General features: G+C 39.7%; 1 pseudogene across 1 annotated transcript; it reads left to right on the plus strand.

Annotated features, from left to right (window-relative positions):
- The first annotated feature begins 18,263 nt into the window (after positions 1–18,263).
- On the plus strand, positions 18,264–19,000 carry LOC125396833 (immunoglobulin heavy variable 3-9 pseudogene; annotated as a pseudogene). The gene is made up of 2 exons (XR_015739309.1): positions 18,264–18,409; positions 18,510–19,000. The product of XR_015739309.1 is annotated as an immunoglobulin heavy variable 3-9 pseudogene (transcript).
- The last annotated feature ends 1,237 nt before the right edge of the window (positions 19,001–20,237 follow it).

Raw genomic sequence — 20,237 nt, forward strand, 5'->3', positions numbered from 1 at the left:
CCACCTGCCTCTGCCTCCTGAGTGCTGGGATTAAAGGCGTGCACCTCCACCGCCCAGTGCCTGAAGTGCATCTTGTGACTAAATTCCTTCTAAACACTCTACTGGGATTTATGAGGATACGTGCCGAGAATGTGTTATCTTCAGTTATCGGCACAGTATGACTGTGGAGTCACTTAATGTTTTGCATCTAAGATCTGCGCAGTGTGAATCATACAATTTCCTGTTTATATGCAAGTGGAAATATAGACAGTATCAGAAAAATTTTACTCATTTTTCTTTATCACAAGCTTCTCTAAGAAACACAAGGGCATTATCAGAAACCTGAAGGAAAAGTGTAAACCGTGCCCTGTGCTTCCTTTCATCTTCTCAGGAACTTCCCACAATGCAAAGAAACCCTCCACCTCAGGCTAAATTCCAGGCCTGAATAAGAGGTCCCATCTCCTTCTCACTAAAGCATCCAGTAGGGCGTGGTTGTCCTGGTGCTGCTCCTCTGCCTTGTGAACTTTCCAAACTGTAAGTGTTTCAGAGTTTCAGGAGAGAGACCCAGCATGTCATCTGTGGGATGCATGTGTCATGATGGCTGTAGCTCTTCCCAGGTTCCCTGTCCAAGGTACAGCAGAAGGAGTAAGGACCTGGTCTAGTGCAGCCCTCACAGACCCTGTCCCTCACCTGAACTGTATCTGGATTCTCATTAACCAACTATGGTTTAAGCTGGATCTGCCATCCTCCAGAAAAGTGTCTGAAGTGGATGTGAAGAATCTGGAGTGGTGGAAGCACACATTATAATTCTGATCTCAAATCCAAAGTCAACATCAGCAGGGACACCTCCTGTTGCACGAATTCTAATTGTTCTTAATGATAAAAATCCTGAGTCAGCTACCAGGGGCAAAAAGTGAAGGAACAGAAAAGCAGACTATTCAGACACTAGAGAGTTTTTACCTCAACCAATGCTCAGACCAAATGGGAAAGATATAGTCTCTACAAATACTCTGACTGAATGCTGTAACAGGGAATATTCCATTTCCAAGATTCCTGGGGCCATATGACAGCCCTTATCAGAACTGTGTAAAATTCAGAATAGTTTCAAGTATTCCTGTCACAGCAAAGGAATTCTACTTAGAGGCAGGTGTGACCCTATGCAAGATCGGCCTCAGGAAGAAGCCATGTCCAGCAGAACATTAGGACAGAGCTATTATCTAGAAAGACAGGTATTTGCAAAGCTTTTAATTTTCACATTGATCCTAAAGAGACAGGACAGTGTGGAAACACAGCATTCTCTATGCCTGTGGTGGAAAAGGAACTAAATAGTGTGGTGAATTCCTAACAAGAAAAATGTGTACACAGAGCTACGTTAACGCTTCAATTTCTATAACTATCATCAGTGTGCATGATGTCTTATATCTGCTCTGAGAACTGCCTTCTGCCCAGGTCCAACTACAGATCCTGTTATGGCAGGAAGATATGCAAATAAGTCTTCTTTGTGCCCATAAAATCCAGTTCTGCCCTTACCTTGCAGTGCTGGCACAGGAGACAAGCCCTGGATTCTCAAGTCCTCACAGTCAGGATCATCAGTGAACACAGGACATTCTACAATGAACTTAGGGCTCATATTGGTTTCCTTTGTCCTCATTTTAAAAGGTAATTCATGAAGATGAGATGGTGTGTGTTGTGTGGACACTGGAAAAAGAAAAATAATCTTCTGTGTCAGTTTTTTAACCAGAATTCTTCGTGTTTACAGGTGTCCAGTGTGAGGTGCATTTGCTGGAGTCTGGCGGAGAATTAGTGCAGCCAGGAAAGTCCCTGAAACTCTCCTGTGCAGCCTCTGGATTCTCCTTCAGTAGCTACTGGATGAATTGGGTCCGCCAGGCTCCAGGGAAGGGACTGGAATGGGTCGCAAAAATTAATCAAGGTGGTGATACCACCAGGTATGCCAACGCTGTGAAGGGCCGGTTCACAATCTCCAGAGACAATGCCAAGAGCACTCTATACCTGGAAATGAGCAGTCTGAGGTCTGAGGACACAGCCATGTATTACTGTGCTAAGACACAGTGAGTGAATGTTACTGTGATCTCAGACAAAAACACCTGTGTGGGGAACACGGATCCAGCAGGGGGAGCTGAGAGCACTTAGAGATCTGGGGCACAGAAGATCCTGGTCAGAGAAGCATGGAAGACTGGACTTCTCTGTGTCTACACTTCCTCTCCATATCTCACTTAAATATTTTCTCTACAGGAATAGTGTGTAGTAATCCTTGAATGTCCAAATGTTTATTCAAAATCTGTTTCCAGTTGTGTTTATTTATTATAGTGTTTCTCCTTGTTTCCCTTTATCTCCCTCAGTCTCCCTATTTCTTCCCCCTCTCTCTTTCTCTCTCTTTCTCTTTCTCCCTCTTTCTTTCTTTTAATTTTTCTTTCTTACTTCTTTCCCGTGTGTTTGTGTGTGTGTGTGTGTGTGTGTGTGTGTGTGTGTGTGTGTGTGCTGACATATGATGCATTTCTCTAGCAATCTGTACCACTTGTTTTGAGACAAATTCCCTCACTGGGCCTGGATTTCAATGACCTGATAGTCTGGTCCCAGTGATGGTTTTGTCTCCACATTCCCTATATGGTATATCTGGTTGGCTACCACACCCATTTCTCTTTTTTCATTATATATTCTGAGTTATGTGTTCAGAACCCACTGAAAAGTTCTAGTGTGGCAAAACTTGAATTTCACATTCCCATAATATTTGTTTTTGAAATTTAGGATGTGCTTTTACCTGAATAAAATGCATATCATCATACAGAACAAAATGATCCTGTTCAGTGGCTAGCATCAGTTTGTGAAGAAACCAAAGAAGATTGTAAATCCTAGAAGATGAAGGTAGCTCAGAGCCACGTGTGAGTCTAGTGGACCCTGTGGTATGTGTTTATCTCCATGAGCACTATACTACCCACACAGAAACATATACCCATTATTAAAACAGTGTATTTTTTTAAAAACAGTTCTCATTAAATGCTATGGTTTAGCTCAATGGTCTAGTTCTTGTGTAGCTTATATTAGACCTTGATTCAAATGGTAATATTTCAAAATATATTTATCATTTTGAATAATAAATACTGCATTTGAAACATCACTACCCCCTGTTAAGTTTATAACATGGTTTCTGTCATTCAAGAGAACAGTTCAATTTTTCTTTCCAAGAAAATATCCTTTCTCTCACAACTCTAAGTTTTGAATCAGGAGGTTAACAGATAGCTCCGGGAACCCAGAGTTGAGAGGTGATGTACTCATGAGCACACATTGTTCTGCCCTCCCTCCTTTGATTGAGATGCTTAACCATGACTGGTGAAAGTGGGCAGAAGAGGTTACATAAAGCTCACATTTCTAACAACGGCAGAAGTGGATCTTAAATCCAAAATAATTAGTTGCCTGCAACCAATGATATGAGTGCCATTTATGCAAGGAAAGAATGAGATCATTTGATATAAGAATGGAGGGAAAGAGATGCCTTTGCTGTTGAAATAGGAATGTGGTTCTACTAAGACATTATGAAATTGTGGGTGTCCTTCAGAAAATAACACAAGGCAATGTGACCCTGAAATCTCACTTCTGGAAGAGCAGACAGAAGAAGCAGTGTTGGCGTAGAAAAACAGGAAAGGAGGGAGGATAGAAAAGAAGAGGCATAATTATAGAAGAGGCCAGAAAGATCAAAGTAGTGAGAGAAAGAAGAGAGAGGGTAGTGGGATGAATCAATGTAATCACAGTGCATTATAAATGAGCATGGTGTTTGTTTTTAAGTAGAATGAATGACAATTGCGGAAAAAGAAAATTTTCAAATATCTTATGATGTTAATATACATATATCCATCTGCCCTTGTTCTTGTGTTTGTGGGAAGGATTGTCTCTATTGTATATCTGTCTGTGTGTATATGCCTTAGTGTCTATGTGCTTCCTCAGAGATGCATACTTACTCATTATCTGTAAACAGCTTACATTACAGAGGTTACTGTAACATCATCTGACCACAGAAACCTGCCCTGAGATCAGGTGAGCAGAAAGATTGGGATTTCAGGTTTGACTCAGGCTCAGGGCCTCTCTTACTATGAGTAAGACTCTGAAGACATTTCACTTTCTTAAGATCCTACTGACTCTCAAAGTACCAGAGGCAGAGAACACAGCTCAACAGGACCCATCTTCCTCTTTTAGATGTGTGGCAGACACTCTTACTCTTATGTGCAGTCTGCTCTTATTTTTCTTTTCATTCAGGTGTGTGGAGTTGAACAAGAGTAGTGAGATTCCAGCACATGCTATGGTTCAACTACGCAGAAGTCTTGAAAAGGTAATGCAGTCCAGAATGAGAATAGGAGTCACCAGCTGAGGGTGCAGTTTCCATACTTCTCCTTGTTCTCTTCCTTCTATTTTCTTTGTTTGGTTTGATTTATCCTCAATATCCCAACATTCTCAAATCTATGCTAAGAAAATTGATCCTTTTGTTTGTGTTTGTTTTTGTGTATTCGAGATAGGATTTCTCTGCTGCTTTGGATTCTTTCTTGGAACTAACACTTCTACACCACGCTGGCCTCAAGTTTACAGAGATCAACCTGCCTCTGCCTCCTGAGTGCTGGGATATAAGGTGTGCACCACCACCACCCGGCAGTAAATTGATCCTTTACAGAATCAGTTATAAGTGCTGGGCATTAAGAAAGAATAATTTGCAGTTCCTGGTGTTTATTTTATTAATGAATAAATGTAGTCATCAAAAATTATTTTCTGTAGAAAAATCTGATGTTTTAAAAAGTTGAACTAGGCTTGTATCTCTGTGATAAATAAGATATTGCTTTGTGCCAATATGAAATATCTTAAGTTTAAGAACCAAGCTCACTTAAAGATAAGAATTAAGCACTTAGGTAAATATTATTTCTCACTTTCAGAGACTTAAAAGTGTCACTCTCATGGGTGGAAAATGAATAGAAGTTCCCAAAGTTAGTGCAGGTGGGAAGTTTCAGAGAAGGAACAAGTCTACAGGAGTTCATCTCTTGGGTTCCATAGCAAACAGTTCATCCAAGGTCTGCAGCATCCGTGGTACCGCTCTAAACAACAACAAACTGTGAATCCAATGCCAGGTAAGGACACTGTTAAAATTGCTAAAAATGTTAATTGGCTAGACTGTGTGTGCATAATATATGGCTTGCATGTGTGATTAGTGGCTAGTGTTGATTTTGAGTACGTTTACCAGTTGATTTCTAACTTATTTTTGAGAAAAGATAACACAGTGATCCTGGAGCACAAATAAGCAGGCAGAATCTTTGGATGGCAAGACTTAGAGTACCTCCAGTCACAATGCCCCCCAGTGCTGGGAATATATGTTAAACAGACACAATCAGATTCTAAGCTAAATGTTGTGAATCAAGCTAAGATACTAACACTGGAAATTAGGTGTCTTACTACTGAGCCATCTCTTGAGCCATAAATATTATCACTATACATTGATAAACAAACTCATTCATCAAAGCAAATAAGTGTGTTATATAATAATTTTAAAAGAGAAAACATATTGCCAATTATGAATTTTTAAACAATTAACTGTCTGTATGGAAATGAATGCCTCACATCCAAACCCTTATATGTCCTCATAAATGACCCTTAAAACTCTGACTTTTTATGGAATTCTGGAATTGGGGGAATAGGCAGGATCTGCAAAAGAAAATAATTATCAGGATATATTGTGTTGAAATTTTTTAAGGAAATAAATTCATTGAATATTGGCTACACTGCAGTTGTTGGTTAGGCATGGTGAAACATAGCCTTAATCCAGTCAATGGGGAGAGAGAAGCAAAAATGTCTCTCATAGCTTGATCTATATAGAAAGTCCAGACCACCAAGATTACCCTGTCAAATTAGAAGTAAGTCATCCACTCTACCTGTATATTGAAGGGTGTTTCTGATTGTGGGTATGTTGGATGGGTATGGGACTGTATATGGAAGTGGGACTTTCATCATTTTCTGTGTCTGTGTCTCTGTCTGTGTGTGTTGGAATGTGTGGCTGCATCTGGAAGGGAGACTCTGTGTGTGGCTGTGTTTCTAGTTGATCAGCCTGTCATGTCCCTTACTTTCCTATTTTAATGAGAAGAATTTTCCATTGTACTACATTGTGATCTACTAATGTGATCAACACTATGAACAAAACCAACATGTGAATGAAAGGGTTTTTGTCATCTTACTTCTCAAAATGTATCATGAGGAAAGTCAGGACATTAAATCAAGGTACAAACCTGAAGGTGGGAATGAAATCAGAAACCAGTAACTTTGTTTACCAACTTGCTCTCCATGGTTGTTCAGACTGCTTTCTTATACAAACCAGGAACACCTTCTCATGGATGGCATCTTCAACATCAGCCTGGGGCCCTCTCATATCAGTCATTAAACAAGAAAAGTCTTGCATGCAGACCGAAATGATGAAGGCATGTTTCCCAAAAGGGGTTCTTTGTTCCCTAATGACTATGTTTTGCATTTTATTGACAGAATTCTAACTACAACACAAATGGACAGCATGATATTGTCATTATAATGTGGCCCATTAAGTGACTGCCATTTGTCCACCACATAAAAAAAATCAATGATGAAACACTTAAGAAGAAGGATCCACCTTTCAAATAGAAGATAATTATAAATAATGTTTAATTTAACCATGAACTCACTCCCTTTGCAAGCGACTTTTGCTTAGTAACTTCCTTCTAGGCAGAATCACAGAAAAAAAATAACCCAGGGAGCAAGAGAGGACGGAATATAGATACAGACTATCTCTTCAGTAACTAAAGTCAAAAATACCTGAATAAGTCAGCAAAAATGTTCTCAAATGTATTATCAGAAATATATCTGTGATATCCTTTCCCAATTTTTGTAACCACAATGAAAATATCAGACAAACCCAAGATTAGACATAGTAAACATTTCTGAGAAATATTCTTTTAACCTCCAGAATACCATGAATAAGAAGAACACAACACTCATAGTGTTGTTTTTCAGTCAGTATTTGCAAGGATGATTGTCTCATCTATCTTATGTTCGAGCCCCAACACTACCACTCACAGTAAACAGATTATGCACAAAAAATGAGGGAAATAAAATGTGGGGTTCAAACACATAGGAAATGGTGGATGTTCTCCAGGATCTGACAAGGCAGGTTGGTTACAGCACCTCATTTTCATTCCCTGGTGATTTACATTACTAAGGCATGTGAAGATCGCAGGAAAGTGCCTTGTCCTCTATGGTTATGCTCACCACAAGGCAAACAGTTCTGACTGTGCAAGCATGCCCTCCTTTCATGTCTTGTTATCACTATGTCTTTTTAATTCTTCAGATCACATAACGCTCAATCCTGGTTGCATGCAACTTTATTTCACGGGGTGTTATGAACTGCTGGCTTTCTCCTCTCTTACCAATGCTATAATCATAGAACCTGGGCTCTTATGTACTCCAACCTGAGGACAGAGAAAGCGAGATATAAAAATGTAAGGAGAAAAGCAGACTGAGCCTGTGTTTCAATACCCTGTCTGAGGACAGGTGGGCACTGTTTCAGATCAGTGACATTCCTGGACAGTAAGGGGCACTGAGCCACTGTCGGACATACATCAGAAGGGTGAGTTTGCTCCTGGCCCACGGCAGAAGCTGGGCAAGGAGGAATTCAGACTTTCCCCGAACCCCTTGACTCTTGGTCACCCTGCAGTGGTGGTTCCACCCTGCTAAGCTCTCTCACCGCCCATCCCAGCTTTCGTCCCGGTACACCTTCCTCCATCCCTCCTTTCCCCCTGGGGCCCTAAAATTTCCCCAGCTAAGCAGCCTTGCAAGCTGGGCCTGGGCAGTAAGTGCAACCTGGAGGAGGCAGTACCTGTGTTTCAATAGCCTGCCTGAGTAAAGGTAGGCCTTCTGTCAGTGAAGTCCCTGCCCAACAAGGGAAGCTGACCTGATATCAGAAGATCCAATAGAGAGCATTTGAAGGAAGAGATGGGCAGACGCCAAGGCAAGAACTCCTCCAACAATCTGAAAAACAACATGAAAACATCAGATCCCAACGACCCTACAATAGAAGAACTTGAACACCTTAATCCAGAAGAAGTGGAAAAAAGTGCCATTATGAGCAATAGAGTCCCTTAAACATGATATGAATAACTCCCTTAAAGAATTGGATGAAAACTATAACAAAAAGTTTGAAGAAGAAACCAAGAAAAAACAATCAAACAGGTAAAGGAAACCGTTCAAGAATTGAAAACTGAAATGGAGGCAATGAAGAAAAAACAAATCGAGGGCCAGCTGGATATGGAAAATCTAGGTAAACGAACAGAGACTACAGAATCAAGCATAACCAAAAGAATACAAGAGATGGAAGAATGAATCTCAGATTCTGAAGACACCATAGAGAAAATAAATGCTCTGATCAAAGAAAATGGCAAATCCAACAAATTCTCATCACAAAACATTCAAGAAATCTGGGACACAATAAAAAAACCAAATCTGAGAATAATAGGGATTGAAGAAGGAGAAGAATTGCAGATCAAAGGCCCAGAAAATATATTCAACAAAATTATAGAAGAAAACTTTCCCAATCTAAAGAACAATATTCCTATGAAGGTTCAAGAAGCACACAGAACACCAAATAGACTTGATCAAAAAAAATTCCCTCACCATATAATAATCAAAACCCAAAGAGTACAGATTAAAGAAAGAATATTAAGAGCTGCAAAGGAAAAAGGTCAAGTAACTTATAATGGTAAACCTATCAGACTTACACCAGACTTCTCTATGGAAACCATGAAAGCCAGTAGGTCCTGGATAGAGGTCCTGGAGAAACTAAGAGACGATGGATTCAAACACAGACTACTATACCCAGCCAAGATATCGTTCATTATCAAAGGAGAAAACAAAATATTCCAGGATAAAAACAAATTTAATCAATTCGTAGCCACAAATCCAGCCTTACAGAAAGTAATAGAAGGAAAATAGCAACCCAAGGAACCCAACATTGTCAACACTGCCTACAATAACTCAGACATTTAGCGACCATTCACAATTACAACTCAAAGAAGGGAAACACAAAAACTCTACTACACACAAAAAAATAAATAAAAAAATAAAAAAATAATGACCAGAGTCAACAACCACTGGTCATTAATATCACTTAATATTAATGGACTCAACTCACCTATAAAACAGACTAAGAGACTGGATACGAAAACAGGATCCAACATTCTGCTGTTTACAAGAAACACACCTCAACCACAAAGACAGACATCTACTAAGAGTAAAGGGTTGGGAAAAGGTTTTTCAAGCAAACAGACCTAAGAAATAAGTGGGTGTGGCCATTTTAATTTCCAACAAAACTGACTTCAAACTAAAATCAATCAGAAGAGATGGTGACGGATATTTTACACTCATTACAGGACCAATTCATCAGGAGGAAGTCTCAATCCTAAATATCTATGCCCCTAATATAATAGCACCCACTTATGTAAAAGAAAAACTTTCAGAACTCAAGGCAGTCATCAAACAACACACACTAATAGTAGGAGACTTCAACACACCTATCTCACCAATGGACAGGTCAATCAGACAGAAACCCAACAGAGAAATAAGAGAATTACTAGAGGTAATGAATCAAATGGACTTAACAGACATCTATAGAATATTCCACCCAAATAGGAAAGAATATACCTTCTTCTCTACAGCTCATGGAACCTTCTCGAAAATTGACCAAATACTCGGTAACAAAGCAAACTTCCACAAATACAAAAAAAAAATATTAGTAACCACCTGTGTCTTGTCAGATCACCGTGTAATGAAGTTAGAATTCAATAACAATTCAAACACCAGAAAGCCTAGAAACTCATGGAAGCTGAACAGTCAATTACTGAATCACCGCTGTGTCAAGGAAGAAATAAAGAAAGAAATTAAAATCTTCCTTGAAATCAATGAAAATAAAGACACAACATACTCAAACCTATGGGACGCTATGAAAGCAGTGCTAAGAGGAAAGTTTATAGCACTAAGTGCCTGCATAAAGAAAATTGAGAAAGCACACATTGGAGACTTAACAGCACACCTGCAACCTCTAGAAAAAAAAGAACCAGATTTATGCAGGAGGAGTAGAAGACTGGAAATAATCAGACCGAGGACTGAAATCAACAAACTAGAAACACAGAAAACAATCCAAAGAATCAATGAAACAAAAAGTTGGAGCCTGGAGAAAATCAAGGAGATTGATAAACCCCTTGCCAAACTAATCAAACGGCAGAGAGAGAACACTCAAATTAATAAAATTAGAAATGAAAAGGGGGACATAACCACAGACACAGAGGAAATTCAGAGAATCATTAGATCTTACTACGAAAGTTTATGTGCCACAAAGTTGGAAAATGTACAAGAAATGGACTTGTTTTTAGATAAGTACCATTTGCCAAAGTTAAATCAAGACCAGGTGAACAATCTAAATAGACCTGTTAGTCGTGAAGAATTAGAAACTGTTATCAAAAACCTCCTGACCAAAAAAAATCCCAAACCAGATGATTTCAATGCAGAATTCTATCAGAACTTCCAAAAAGAGCTAATACCTATACTCCTTAAGGTATTTCACAATATAGAAACAGAAGAGTCATTGCCAAATTCTTTTTATGAAGCTACAGTTACCCTGATACCAAAACTGCATAAAGACAAAGCCAGGAAAGAGAATTGCAGGCCAATCTCACTCATGAACATCGATGCAAAAATTCTCAACAAAATCCTGGCAAACTGAATCCAAAACCACATTAGAACAATTATCCATTATGATCATGTAGGCTTCATCACAGAGATGCAGGGCTCATTCAACATACGCAAATCTATCAATGTAATCCATCATATAAATAAACTGAAAGAAAAAAACATATGATCATCTCATTAGATTCTGAAAAAGCATTTGACAAAATTCAGCATCCTTTAATGATAAAGGTGTTGAAGAGATTGGGGATACAAGGATCATACCTAAATATAATAAAAGCTATTTACAGCAAGCCGACAGCTAACATCAAACTAAATTGAGAGAAACTCAAAGCTTTTCCACTAAAATCAGGAACACGACAAGGCTGTCCACTCTCCCCATACCTCTTCAATACAGTGCTTGAAGTTCTAGCAATAGCAATAAGAAAACATAAGGGAATCAAGGGGATTCGAATTGGAAAGGAAGAATTTAGACTCTCGTTATTTGCAGATGATATGATAGTGTACATAAGCGACCCCAAAAACTCTACCAAATAACTTCTATAGCTTATAAACACCTTTAGTAATGTGGCAGGGTACAAGATCAACTCCAAAAAATCAGTGGCCCTCCTATACACAAAGGATAAAGAAGAGGGAAATCAGAGAAACTTCTCCTTTTGGATGTCAACCCGTAGAAGAATGAAAGTAGATCCATATCTATTACCATGCACAAAAACTCAAGTCCAAATGGATTAAATCCATCAACATTAATCTGACCACTTTGAACCTGATAGAAGAAAGTGGGAAGTAGTCTTCAATACATAGGCACAGGAGACCAATTCTTAGGTAGAACCCTTGTAGCACAGACAATAAGAGAATCAATGAATAAATGGGACCTCCTGAAACTGAGAAGTTTCTGTAAACCAAAGGACACTGTCTTTAAGACAAAAAGGTTACCTTCTGACTGGTAGAAGATCTTCAACAACCCCTCATCAGACAAAGGTCTGATCTCCAATATATACAAAGAAACTAGACACTAAAACTCTAATTAACCCAATTAAAAAAATGGGGTACTGATCTGAACCGAGAATTCTCAACAAAAGAACTTCGAATGGCCAAAAGACACTTAAGGTCATACTCAACCTCTTTAGCGATCAGGGAAATGCAAATCAAAACAACTATGAGATACCATTTTACACAGGTCAGATTAGTTAAAGTCAAAAACACCAATAATAGCCTATGCTAGAGAGGATGTGAAGTGAGGGGAACACTCATCCATTGTTGGTGGGAATGCAAACTTGTGCCGCCACTGTGGAAATCAGTGTGGCATTTCTTAGGAAACTGGGAGTCAACCTCCCTCAGTACCCAGCAATTCCACTTTTGGGAATATACCCAAGAGATGCCCTATCATACTACAAAAGCATTTGTTCAACTATGTTCATAGCTGCACTATTTGTAATAGCCAGAACCTGGAAACAACCTAGGTGCCCCTCAATAGAAGAATGGTTAAAGAAGGTGTGGAACATATACACATTAGAGTTTTGGTCAGCGGTAAAAAAAAATGACATCTTGAATTTTGCATGCAAATGGATGGACATAGAAAACGCTTTACTGAGTGAGGTAAGCCAGACCCAAAAAAAGGAATATGGTATGTACTCACTCATAAGTGGATTCTAGCCATAATTAAAGGTCTTTGAACCTATTATTTGTGATTCTAGAGAAGCTAAATAAGGTGACCCTGAAGAAAATTACGTAGTTATCCTCCTGGATATTGGATGTAGACAAGAGTGCCAGGCAACCTTGGGTGCACGGGGGTGGGGGTGTGGACGGAAGTGGAGAGGGTTAGAGGAAGGGAGTAGAGGAGGATTGGGGAAAGCTTGGGGGATTGGAATGGGGGGAGGGAGGAAGGATGGATATGGCAGCAGGGAAGAATATATCTCAACTAAGGGAGCCATTTTAGGTTTTACAAGAGACTTGATTCTAGAGGGGTTCCCAGGTCCAAGGAGAGAGCCCCAGATTGTTCCCTGGACAGCAGAGGAGAGGGTGCCTGAAATGGCCTTGGCCCATAACCATACTGATGAATATTTTGCATATCCCCTTAGAACCTTCGTCTGGCGATGGATGGAGATAGAGACAGAGACCCACATTGGAGCACTGGACTTAACGCCCTAGGTCCAAATGAGAAGCAGAAGGAGGGAGAACGTGAGCAAGGAAGGCAGGACCGTGAGGAGTGCGTTCACCCACTGATACAAGGGGACTGATCTCATGAGAGTTCACCAAGGCCAGCTGACCTGGGACTGAATGAGCACGTGATCAAACCGGATTCTCTGAATGTGGCCGGAATATCTGAATGTGGCTGGCACGGGGACTCTCTGAGAAGCCATTGATAATGGCATTGGGACTTGTTTCATCTGCATGTACTGGCTTTTTGGGATCCTAGTCTCTTTGGATGCTCACCTTCCTAGACATGGAGTGAGGGGGAAGAAACTTGAACTTCCCACAGGGTAGGAAACCCTGACTGCTCTTAGGGCTGGAGAGGGAGGTGGAGAGTGAAAGGGGGTAGTGGGAGGTAATTGGGAGGAGGGGTGGAAGTGGAAACTTTGATAAATTAATAAAAAAATGAAAAAAAGAAAGGAAAAGCAGACTGAACTAAATAAAGATGTTTAAGGAAAAAGTGCCCATGCATGGTGTCCCTAATTAGTAAGGTAAATAGTGTGACCCTAATAAGATAGAATCCAAGTCAGTCACTTGTGTTTTTTTCCCAGATGAACACATGAGATCACATGTGTAAAATGTTAGTAATCACCAGTTACCTTCTAAATGAGGAATAAGAATAAATTGTCTCTACTGACACCAAAATGATAAATTTTAAATTTTCTTAAGTATGATTTCTAATGACTATGAGCTCAAATTACATCCTAATCCACTCTATGAATTTTCAGGAGACTTTCAAATGCATCAAGTAAGTGATACCCTATTCTAAGATCATTGAATGAATGTGGATTTACCATGAACATTCCCATCTTTTGCCTGTCAAGTCTGCACAGAGTGACTCAAAAAGTTTCTTGTTAAAGAAACCCACCGAGAACCAGGAAAATGTTCCTGCATATCCATTTCCATTTCTACTAAGAAGAACTTAAGCAAAAGTCTGTCGTAAAGGAAAGGAAACTTCCTGGGCTTCCTTTATCCTCTCAGGAATCACAATCAATGGAAAGCCACTCTAAGGCTCAGGATGAAAGCCAAGACCTAGCTGAGAAGCCCCATCTCCTTTTAACTGGAGGCTCCAGACAAGCATGGATGTCCTGGTGCTACCCTATGCCTCTTGAACTTTCCAACCTCAGAATGGAAACCAGAAAATGTGCTATGTTGGGGAAGGGATTTCACTCTTGTTCCCACAGGACGTGAAAAAGTATGGATACCATCACAATTAATAAATATTTGATTTGAAAAGGAGAAACCTCTTGAGAAAGAGAAATGGCAGCTCATGCTTAGAGTTGACAATCATACAACTCTTAAGAAAACATCATGAGGCTTGGAGAAGGGTTCAGTTCTTGACTTTGAAAGAAAATACTCATCTTCAGAAAGTCAAGAGACCCTGGACATCTGGATGAATAAAGAGGAAAAAATAACTATCCAGAAAGGATCACGAAGCAAAGAGAAATATGACTCATAAGGATAGGTCATCTGCAGGGTCAAATTTTGTTCTCTGTACATATAGATTTATGACTAAATCCCAGTAGAATAATAGACTCTTACTCCTTGATTAATATTGTTCATACTGGTTGTAATTCTAATTTTTATACTTGAATCTGTTTTTTTTTTTCCGAGACAAGGTTTCTCTGTAGCTTTGGTGCCTGTCCTGAAACTAGCTGTTGTAGAGCAGGTTGGCCTCGAACTCACAGAGATCCACCTGCCTTTGTATCCTGAGTGCTGGGATTAAAGGTGTGTGCCAGAACTACCAGGCTTTATTTTTATTGAGCTCTACATTTTCTCTCTGCTCCCCTCCCTGCCTCTCCACTCCCATTCAACCCTCCCGAGGTTCTCATGTTCACAATTTACTCAGAAAATCATTTCTTTATTGTATATAGTTTTGTATTAGTTTTGGAACTCTCTTATTTGGTCACAGAAAGGAGGTGATAAGGAACCTCCTTCAGACAATGGCCTTTGAGAGGCTGGACCATGGTTGGTGTGGCCTTGGGAAGCAAAAAGATATGGTCTCCCCCCTTGCTATTCCTACTCACCAGAACTGGATGTTGGATTCAGTTCCTGTTCCACATTGTGATCTGTGGCATCCCCTTTAATTAAAGGATCCCTTATTATGCCCTAATCAGAGCTAGTGTGAATTCTCCTTAATCTGGCAGGGTCTGCTTCCATGTTACATTAGTCAGATTTTTCAAAGAAAATTTATTGAGGTATTGTGATCATACAATAATCTCTGCTTGCAAGCACATCTTGAAAAGTTTCCAGGTAAGTAAGCACCCATGAAACCACTACATTGTAAGATAATGATGTATTTATTTCTTCTCTGAAGTTGCTGTCAATATCCCCTCATATGATTATATTGACTAATTTGGGGAATATGTGCTGAGGATATTTATGCTTTCTGGGTGAGTTTCTTTGGCATTTTCCCCTTCGAAAAGAATGTTGATGGAATTTTTTTTAATGTTAGCAGACACTACTGGTCTCTGTCTTATCTTTAGTCATGGATGGTTTATCTTCAGGATTCCTGGTTAAGAAAAAAATCCTGTTTCTGAAAAGATTGAATTTTAGATGTCTTTATTTTCAATTTTTCAGACAAATGGATGGAGCTAGAAAACATCATTTTCAGTAACCCCAAAAGACAATTATTGCATTTACTCACTCATAAGTGTTTTTAAATATAAAGCAAAGAAAAACAATCCACAAATCACAATCTCAAAGAACCTAAACAACAATGAAGACCCTAAGGGAGGCATACATAGATCTAATCTACATGGGAAATAGAAAGGACATGATTTTCTGAGTAAATTGGGAGTCTGAGAACCTTGGGAGGGTTGAAAGGGAGAGGAGAGGCATACAGGGGAGAGACAGGGAGGGGAGCAGAGAAAAATGTAGAGCTCAATAAAAATAAAAAATAAAAAATGGTAATTCCATGTTAGGCAGCATCTTTGTCTCTCACTGTCTTGAAATTGAGGTGATACTCAAGAACTCTTGATTGTATTTTAACAGATGTATCAATCATAAAAAATATGCTCCTCCTCCTCCCTCTAGCAGGATCCTACAACTGTTCCATAGTCCTGGGATGCTAGTCAATACTGATGATCCTCCTCAGCCACCTTGTCAAAATGGAACCCCCAAGCCATTATTCACTGTTTACCCCTCTTCATTTAGATTTCCCAAGTCATATCACAGATTTGTAGTGCTCGTAGTTTGTCTCACTAAGTCAGCACACAAATATAATGACCTATCTTGGACCTATCACTCCCATAACATCTTCCCTAAGGGATCTCACAAAGTCCCACTTGCCAGTACACTGGTGTTCTGTGTCTCTTCTCCAAGCTTCTGTCTGGAGTCTCTAAAGTTCTGCCTTCACTGTACAGGGACTTCTCAGTTGCACAACCTGGCTAGAAAATACAAGTAATAAATTTGCTCTTCTTCTTGATCTCTGATCTCTTCTCAAAACCCAGTTATCAGCCCATCTATACCCTGGACATGTTCTACTGATTCACCTGCACTCAACTTACCCAGTGCCCTACTTTCTATCTAACAGATAACCCATATATGCCTACGAGAACCCTTGTATTGACCTTGCAAATCCTTACTACTCCCTGAGCACCTCTACCAGCACCATCAACCACCTCAGGTTTGTAGCTCGTCTCCCATACCCCATATGTCAGCAATTGAGCTTGTACCATGCTGGATTTATTGTCAAGATATTTCAATGTAGTTCTAAATAAAGTGTGGAAAACCTTCATCGCCATTTCTTTTTCTGAAGGTTGCCTTGCCTACCCATTTATTTCATATTTAGTAATATCTTACTTAATAATTTTCTTTGGGGATTTAAATTCAGCCATTCAATGGGTATCATTTTTTCTTTATTTTGTGGAAATGCATACCCTAAATATATACAATTAAATTTAATCACATTTGTACCCTATTTTCCTTTCAGTTACCCCCAAATCATCTCCAACATAAACCTTTCAGAAAGTGTTGACCTCTTTAAGTCTAGTTAATGCTGCTCATGTGTGCATGCATGTGTAGTCAGGCACTGTAGCATAAGAAACTTATAAATGATAACATTTTCAAAAAGAAAGTTTCTCAGTTTTCAGGAAAGATTTGTCTCTAACAGATAATCAGTAAGAGTGAAGGCCTGAAACATAATTTACACAATGGTTATGACTGGCCTCGTCTTAGGTATGCTTACACAGAAAACAACTGTCATTATGAATTCATGATATGAGAGCCATATCAAATCCAGAATTCAGCAGTTCACAGTGCTCTTCTTTATACTCAGCCTCATACATTCTTTCCACCTCCTTCTTCTCAGTGTTCTCTGAGCCTTGGAAGAATGTAATTGGAACTGGAACCAGTTATGTCATAAAAATATAACAAATATTGAGCAGGGTAAAGACTGCCTCTTTCTATCATATTCAGAACCTAGATTCTCTGTGTCAGGTGTTCTGGCATCTGTTTTGTAGACCTGGTTAGGAGAATGGGAACCCTAGGAAAGGAAGACATCTTAAGTGAGGGGCAAGGAGAATGTTGGTGCTGTTAAAGCAAACGCTGGCACTGATGATGGAAAGAAGATGAGTAGGAGGAAACCAGACAACTGCTTAAATAACAATGAGGTTTTCCTAAAACTTAATCAAAATTCTTGTTTTGACAATTATATTATTAGGTAGATGAAAACTATTCTAACATAAAATAAAGACAGTCATGAGTTGCCTGGAGTAATGATGACAGAAGATAACAGTGGAGTGGGGAGTTTAAAGGAATCAAAGAGAGAATGGAAAAAAGTGCACTTGATGCTAATGGACATAGGTCTCCTTAGCAAGTGCAAAGCAGTGTAGAGAAAGAGTGACAAGGGATATCTCACTTCAATTCTCCTATAGCATGAGGACAGCATGGTCTCAAAAATAAGTAAAATTCAGAAAATTTCCAAGTGTTCTTGCAACAGAGACTGAGTTATGCTAACAGCATCTGAATGTTGTGACCCTGTCAAAGAGCCACATCAGGGAGAATCTATTTCTAGGCCAAAAAGTAGGAAAAACTGAGTTCCTTTGTAGAAACACTTGTGTTTGGTGCACTTAATTTCATAGATGTACTAAAGAGACCTGATAACAAATATCCACATGTTCTGTGCACACGCACATAAAGGAACTAACTTGAGTGCTGTGAATTCTTCACAAGGAAATTGTGATTCCAAAACTACAATTTTATTTCAATTTCTCTAACTGTCATCGTTCATTTTGTTGCCTTATATCTGTTATGAGCACTGCCTTCCCTCAAGGCTCCAACTATAGAGCCACTAGAGCAGGAAGACATGCAAATAAGGATTCTCTGTACCAATGAAAACCAGCACTGCCCTGACCCTGCAGCACAGACAGAGGAGCCCAGACCTGTGTTCCCTGGTCCTCCCATTCACTGATCACCACTTGTCAGAGACCATTCACCATGAACTTGGGGCCCAGTTGGCTTTTCCTTTTCATTGTTTTAAAAGGTAATTTGTGGAGACCATATGCTGTGTGCATCTGTGTACATGAGGAGGAAAAAAAATTGGATTCTGTGACAGTTTTCTAATGAGGAATCTCTGTTTGCAGGTGTCCAGTGTGAGGTTCAGCTTATGGAGTCAGGAGGAGGAATGGTGCAACCTGGAAAGTCCCTGAAACTCTCCTGTGTGGCCTCTGGATTCACCTTTAGTAACTACTGGATGTACTGGGTCCGCCAGGCTCCAGGGAAGGGACTGGAGTGGGTCGCATCTATTTATGATAGTAATAACATCCGCTACGCCGACGCTGTGAAGGGCCGATTCACCATCTCCAGAGACAATGCCAAGAACACCCTATACCTGGAAATGGGAAGTTTGAAGTCTGAGGACACAGCCATGTATTACTGTGCAAGTGACACAGTGAGTGAAAGCTACTGTGAGCTCAGACACAAACCTCTATGCAAGGTGCTCAGTACCAGCAGGGGGCGCGGAGAGCACACAGAACTCTGTGCAACAGAGGAGCCTGTTCAGAGAGACATAAAAGGACTCCTCTGTGTCTGGGCTGCATCTCCATATCACATTCTAAGATTCTCTCTACAGTAATTCTTGAAGTGTTCACAGTTTTATTCAAATATCTATTTTCTATTGTGACATGTTTTTCTGTTTGTTTATTGTACTGTTTTTGCCCTCTGCCTCTTTTACTCTCTCTCTTTTTGCTCTCCCGCTCTTTCTCCTTCTGGCACTGCTCTTCCTCCCTTTCTACCTCCTTTCTCTCTCTCTCCCTTCCCTTCTCTCTCTACACGTGATGACATATGTATTCCTCTATTAACCTGTGGTATATATTTGACACAGGTTCTAGAACTGGGCCTGAAATTTGTCAATTGGTTTGTCTGGTTGGCCAATGAGTCCCAGTGATAATGCTATCTACACATCCCATAAATAGGACAACTTCTTGGCTGGCAAACCCATTCATTTTGCAGTCATGGAGATCAAAGCTCAGAGTTAGATTCTATTCAGTTTTTCTTCTGTGGCAAGAAATTGATCTACAGAAATATTTTAACGGCTTCTTTACCTTGTAAATTCAGAATACACTCTGACCAGAAGAAAATAATCAAGCAGGGCAGAAGTGATTATGGTTAGGGAAGTGTAACACATTCTAAGGAAAGAAAATAACCTGGAAAGTGTTAACCCTAGTCTCAGGGCAGCTCAAAAACTTTTGTGAGTACAGAGAATCCTGTACCCTCTGTTTGTCTCCATGATAACTACACTACCCACACAGAAGTGTATATATACAATTAAAAATAAAGTATTTCTTTATTCATCCAGTTCTGGGACTTATACCAATGGCTGAGTTCTTGGTTTGTATGTATGAAACCTTGATTCAAATCATAATATTTCAAAAGTACAGCCTAATTTTTGACTAATAAATATTGTGCTTGAAGCGTCAATCCTTCTTGTTAAAGGTTAGAACACCATTTATTTCATTCAAGATATCAGTCTCATTTTTCTTCTCATAGAAACTCATTACTCTCGCTTGTCTGAGAAATGGGTCCACAAGGTAAAACAAGTTCGGGGAATACAGTTGTGAAAGGTGATGTCCTCATGGGCAGACAACTTCCTGCCCTCCATCCTCTGATTGCACTGATTGCACTCCTTCATCTTCACAAATTAATATAGGTTGAAGACCTTGCATAGGCCAACATCTCTAATCATCAGAGTCAAGGATATTAAAACCTAAAGGATAAGCTGCCTGTAACCAATGGTGCAAGTGCCATTTGCCAAAGGAAAGTATTGAAATGTGTGTGGGGGATATAGAGGAAGGGATTCATGTGCTATATTG

This window comes from Myodes glareolus, chromosome 11 (assembly GCF_982192425.1).
Source record: "Myodes glareolus chromosome 11, mMyoGla1.1, whole genome shotgun sequence".
Taxonomy (NCBI): Eukaryota; Metazoa; Chordata; class Mammalia; order Rodentia; family Cricetidae; genus Myodes; species Myodes glareolus.